Here is a 5,704-nt window from a genome sequence, read left to right on the forward strand (position 1 = left end):
GTGAAGTTAAATTGGGGTATTTTTGGTGGTAAGTGTCATAAAAAGCGACCATGAAGAAAGAAATAGTCCCGTATCAGGGCACCTTAGTACCCCAGACTGTGGAGGAGCAATGAAGAGGGGTGACTCCCCTTCTACAGCTTAGATGAGGTCCATTTTCTCAGGACCAACTGAGCATATTTTATCTAACAAACTCCCTATTTCTAATCTCCTAGGCATTGGTGTCACCTTTTCTTTTCCTACTCTCTTACTATCACATACGTCAGGTATTTTTTCACTAGGTGCTTTCTGGCTGTGTGATGCAAAGGGATGACAGTGGATGTCAATGTGGACACTTTGGAATAAAAGGCTGCTTTTGAATGCAGGGGGACTCGATTTCATGGGCTGGGAGATCCGCTCCAGCCCCATAAGTTTACTGCAGCCACTGAATAGGGTGCAGTAAGCGAGGCCATTATACCGTGAAAAACAAATGTACAATCGCCTAAGACTGCATCATAATGCATATGTATATGGAAGCAGAGTTCAGCATGTCTGTACAGCCGGGAGTCTATCGTTTCCTAACTTCTGAGTGCTGGATGCTGAAGCCTAGACAACACTTGTGTCACAGGATGTTTGTGTGTCATCATAACCCTTTCAGATTCAACTTTATACATAGCTGGGTGATGGGGTGGAACCACGTGGTTTTCCAATGACAATACCTACACATAAAAGTTGTGGTGCACCAACAGTTAAATTCACCTCTCAACATTGGCTTGTACCCTCACTCCCATTAAAAATGACGAAAATTACATGTGCACATAAAGAGAACACACTGTTAGGTATTTAACATATAAATATATTTTTTTTTTTAAGAAAAGAAGTCAAGCAGGACTTGTGTTTCAGGATCAAGTCTCAGCCCAGCCCTTGAATTCATTCCCATTGCATCCCAAGAGGTGCAGCATATTGGGAGTGGGGCAGAGAAAGGGGCAGCTGACTTTTGGACAAGATACTAAGCTGAAGCCCATGCCCAAGCATTCATTCTAGTATAAAACAGACACAACATGGCAGTCACAGGGAGAGATGAGGGGGACATTTCCTTGGTCATTAAAGCATTTTAATATCTAACACTGAAAGGCTGCTACTGCATCGTGCTTCCTGCACTGGCATTTTTGCAAAATGCCTTGGACGTGAAAGGACCAAGCTTTTTTCCTCTTAGTCTAAAGACAAACCTATTCTATTTTCAGACAGCGAGGAACCACACACTGCTAATTATGGCTTCAGGAACACAAGAAAATGTTTGGGTCTCTTCATAAGCTTTAAAAATAAATAAATAAATCAATCAATCACATCACGGTATAGTATTAGAAGAATGAAATACACCAAGTATTCCCAAGACCCCGTGGGTTGGCCTTCAGAAACACTGCCACTCCTTCGACACATCCAAAACCCCACACACCCTGCCAAAAAAAGGACCATGTTTCTTCTTCTTAACACCCGAGGAAGGATGCTTGGTGCCTGAACGCTCAGCCAACAGCTCTCCTAACTACACTGCTGGTCCAGTAAAAGGGATCACAAAAATTCCTTGCCTTCCATACGCTTCCTAGATCATGACGGCCCCAACAATATTATTTCAATCCTCTTTACACCAAACTGAAAAGAGTTGCACAACCAGAATACAGCACTGAACCAGTTTTAAATATTCTGTAATAGAAACTCTTTGATATCCTTATGTGAGAGGTGCCATACAAATGCATAATATCCATGCTTTCCTTCTAGCTCTTCTGTTGTGCAAATTATACGGGGTTTATACATGAGGAGTTTTATAAAATATCTTTTTAACCGGGGTGGGGAGGAGAAGGAAAGGGAAGAGGAGGAACCAAAGCACCACGAACCTTGTTGCTGTGTGGGTCCACCCAGCATGGCACAAGGATAGAGAAGCCTCTTCTCCTAGCAGAAGAGTTGTAAGAGCCCAAGTACAATGCATCTCTGTGCTATATTCGAAAAGAAAGCATCTCCGACCTTCCTGTATGCGACATAAGCTGGAAATATTGCAGGCACCTACCTAGAACCTGGGATTTCTCTTTACTTCGAATTGTAAATATATATTTTACAAAAGATACTAAATACGCACACCCCTGAGCTCCCGAAGCTACATGCATTACAATTAAGCAGCCACATCTGCTCCATTAAGGCATCCGGAGCATCTGCAAGCGGCACCTGTCTTCTGCAAGCCCAAATGCCCCGGTGCAAGAGCTCTCTGCTGGACGGACGCACCGGAGCGACTTCCAATAGCAAAGTGCCGGAGGACAGACACTCTCCCGCTCCAGCAGCGAGTTGAAGCTGTGCTCAAAGCACGGCCACCCTGTTGTCTCAGCCTTTCTGACTTCAAATTTCTCGAGAGGGAGTCACCCAGGACTCCTCCAGTTGCTTAGCAACTGCCTTGGGGACCTCACAACACGGACACCATTTCAGAAAGGCACAATATGCCATAACTTTGTTTTTTTCTTGAATGGGCTCCAACCTGGGCTCTGCTCATTGAAGTTCCTTATTGAGGTGCAAAGCATACCTGTTCTACTTGCAATTTTCTGCCCGCTTTTAATTGCCCTGAAGAATGCTCTTAGTGCTATTAGAAGGGCTGCTCACCATGATTTTTTAAAAGCCAGACCAGGTAAAAGGGTGCAATGCAAACGCCCTGCCCAGCCACTGACATGAACCCCTGCGCAGGAGGGATCCCACAAGAGAAGCCATTTAGATAAGAAAGGCAAGCCCACCAAGGACCTTCCGGGCCAGCGAGCCGGCCCTTCCCCCACCCAGCAAGTTTCCTTATCAACCGAATTCTCCGACCATGCAATGAAGTCATCAGCCCGAGTGCCAAGTGTCACGTGCGGCCTTGTTTGCCAAGAGACCATCCGAGATCATCCAGTTGCTTCACTTTGGCCACGGACCTATCAGACGGTAACCACATCCATGGTGGCGCGCTGAACCCATGGCGTGGAGAGCAGCTCTGTGCCCCACCACCCAGGTGGACAGGTGAGCCGCGGGCTGTACAACAGCCACGTGGCGTTGCGACGCTGGGCAGGTTATTGAGGGTCTGGGCGCAACATGGTTGCATCAGTGTGTTGATGTAACATTGAGATGCGACAGTGCAACTCCGGCCTCTTCTTACACCTGCACGTTCCCGCTGCCTTCTGCCTGTCCCACTTCGCTGCAGCTGATCGGGGCAAACACAGCTCCTTCCCCGGGGCAGTCTGGGTGGCAAAGTTCACCCTTTCCAACAGCAAGAATTCAGTTGGTTTCTGGGTGTCAGGATGCCTGCATCTCCCCAGACAAAGCTAACACAATGCCAGCTGGCTGTTGTCACCACGAGTGGTACCTGAATAGCTTTGAACATCACTTCAAGTCCCAAGTCACATGCCAAGCAAGCCCCTCTACCTCTCAATCCATCATTCAAAACTGACAATTCAGGAGGAGGACATGGAAGAGAGAAGGTCTCTCTCTGGCCCCGACACTGATTTCTTGCATGACCCTGGCCAAGTCACTTAACTGGGGGTGGGGGGTGTTAATCTGTCAAATGGGCACAAGGATACCCAGTTCTGCTTTGTGGTTTGAGATGCACCCATGAAGCATTCATCACAACCTCTAAATAGCAGCAGTGGAAGCATTCAACTATACTTAGTCCCACAGAGCGGCAAGTATCATAACTAAATAAATGAATGGAGGGTAAAGTCTCACGCCACTCTCTCTTCAGCAAGCACAGGTGTATTTCCGAGCTGTTACCTCAATTTTGGCGAGCACAGCCCCTGCCTGTCCAGCGACACGGCTTGCCTGCATCTCTGCCTCCCAATGCCAGTAGGTGTCACTCTGGCATTGCTTCCACAAAATCTGGAGCAGGGACTCCCAAATTTATGGAGCCTGCCCCATTTGCACCATTGCTGGGCAGGCAGACTGGCCACGGGGTCTACAGGAGGTCCCTGAGGCGCACAACACCCTCGTGGTCACACAACACTGGCAGAGCGGGAGAAGCAAGATGCTCAGGAGACCTGATGGTTTGTTGTGTCTTTAATGTGCAGTGTGTGGTTTTATCTCCTTGTCCATCTGCTCTGTTCTTCTGCTAGCCCGCTCGCACCTGGGCCACCTGCGTCCCTGCTACCCGCCCCTCCCTCCTCATGCATCCCAGGCACTTTGCAACCTCCTCTCTCTCCCCCATCTTTTTGAGCCCAGATGTTTCATTCTCTTCTCCCGATGGCAAGCTGCTTCAGTCCCACTGGTGCCTTCTTGTCCCCGAGGCAGCTCTTGTTTCTTCTCTTCCTGTGCAGCAGTGGTCCCTAGCAGAGGCAGGGAGACTGCTTCTTTCCTTCCAATTGCATTTCTAGGCCTCAGATGCAAAGGTGAGTGTGAAAAACCCTCAACACATGTAGAAACAGCTGGAAGGAAAATCTCAGTGGGTTTTGCCTTCCCCACTGGACTCGGGACCACGCTTGGGGAACCTCTTACTTTGCAAAGGGGAGTCTACTACACGCCCAGAAATGGAATGGAAAGGAAAGGGGAACAAGGAAGAAACAAGAGAAAGTAAAAGCAAAGAACCTCGCTTTGGAGGCTTTAATGTAAGAGTCTAATTGCCCTGAAATGAAGGTGCACGCACTCGTCTGGAACGTCTGTGCAAGCTGCGATTCACTTTTCTTTCACAAAAACCCAAAAACCCTCTCCTCTAGTCACAGATAAATGACCAGGACTAAACAGCAAGGCTCTTTGGGCAGATGTGATCTCTTTTATTAGACCGAGTAGCTGGAAATAAAGCAAGGAACTTTTTTGCAGTTATTGAGTTGTTCTAATAAAAGCGATCACATCTGCCCAAAGAAACGTGCCTGCCCGTGTCCTTGGACCAACACGGTACAACCAACACCCCTGCTCTTGGCAAGCCACTTAGGCTCGGTTTCCCCCCAAAAGAGACGTGGATACTTGCTCCTCACCTCTCAAGCACTCTGATTTTTGTTTGTTTAAACCACTCGGAACACAAACCGTGCTGAGCACCAATGCAGGTACAATACCCGTGCCGCCTGGACCCGGTTAAAACATGTGCTTCACCCCGGAGGGCGGGGGGCAGCCTGTCCGCTTCCGAGGGGCTGCGCGGGGAGGCCCATAAAGGAGATTGCAGCGGTGCCTGCCTATGCCCTTGGACCAACAGGGCTGCAACCAGCGACCCACCGCTTGCAGACAGATGCATTTTTTTCAAAAAAAGGGATCCGTGCAGTCGCGGCTGGTGCATTACAGGTAGGGGTGGAGGGAAGAAATGGTTACCCCCCCGCGGGGGTCTGGAAGCCCCAGGGTGCTTGCCAGCAGGAGGAGGGGTGCAGCAGCGGTGCCCCCCCGACAGAGGGGGAAGCGGAGACTCTTATTGTGACACCGCGGCGGCCTGGCTGCCAGCCGGGTGAAGTGCCACGACTGGGGCTGCACCCAGACGCCCACCCCCGCGCTGCACGGGGCAGGGGGCACGCTCCCAGGCCCCCCGGATCAAGGGGAACGAGCCCGGCACGCACACTGCTGCCTGCTGCAGCCCCTCCGCCGGAGCATTTTAAAATCGCGCCTTCCCCTACCCCGGGCTCGCCCCCGCAGGCGGGAGGAGGCGCGGGAGTAACTTTCCCGGAAGAAAACCGCCCCCCCGGCCGACTCACGCGTGGGGGCCCGGCCCGCGCCCCGCCGCCCGACTCGGCGCCGCTCACATGGAGCC

At 50.4% G+C, this 5,704-nt stretch overlaps 1 protein-coding gene across 3 annotated transcripts in view; it reads right to left on the reverse strand.

Annotated features, from left to right (window-relative positions):
• GATAD2A (GATA zinc finger domain containing 2A) overlaps window positions 1-5,704 on the reverse strand; it is a 95,927-nt gene that overhangs the window by 74,440 nt on the left and 15,783 nt on the right. For 2 of the 3 annotated variants that reach the window (XM_019513590.1, XM_019513592.1), the window contains exon 1: window positions 5,649-5,704. The exons of the other annotated variant lie outside the window; for it this stretch is intronic. The gene's annotated coding sequence lies outside the window, so the exon portion shown is untranslated. The remainder of the gene's footprint in view (window positions 1-5,648) is intronic. 3 annotated transcript variants of the gene reach the window in all.

This window comes from Gavialis gangeticus, unplaced genomic scaffold, assembly GCF_001723915.1.
Source record: "Gavialis gangeticus isolate Ggan-Ray unplaced genomic scaffold, GavGan_comp1, whole genome shotgun sequence".
NCBI classification, from domain to species: domain Eukaryota; kingdom Metazoa; phylum Chordata; order Crocodylia; family Gavialidae; genus Gavialis; species Gavialis gangeticus.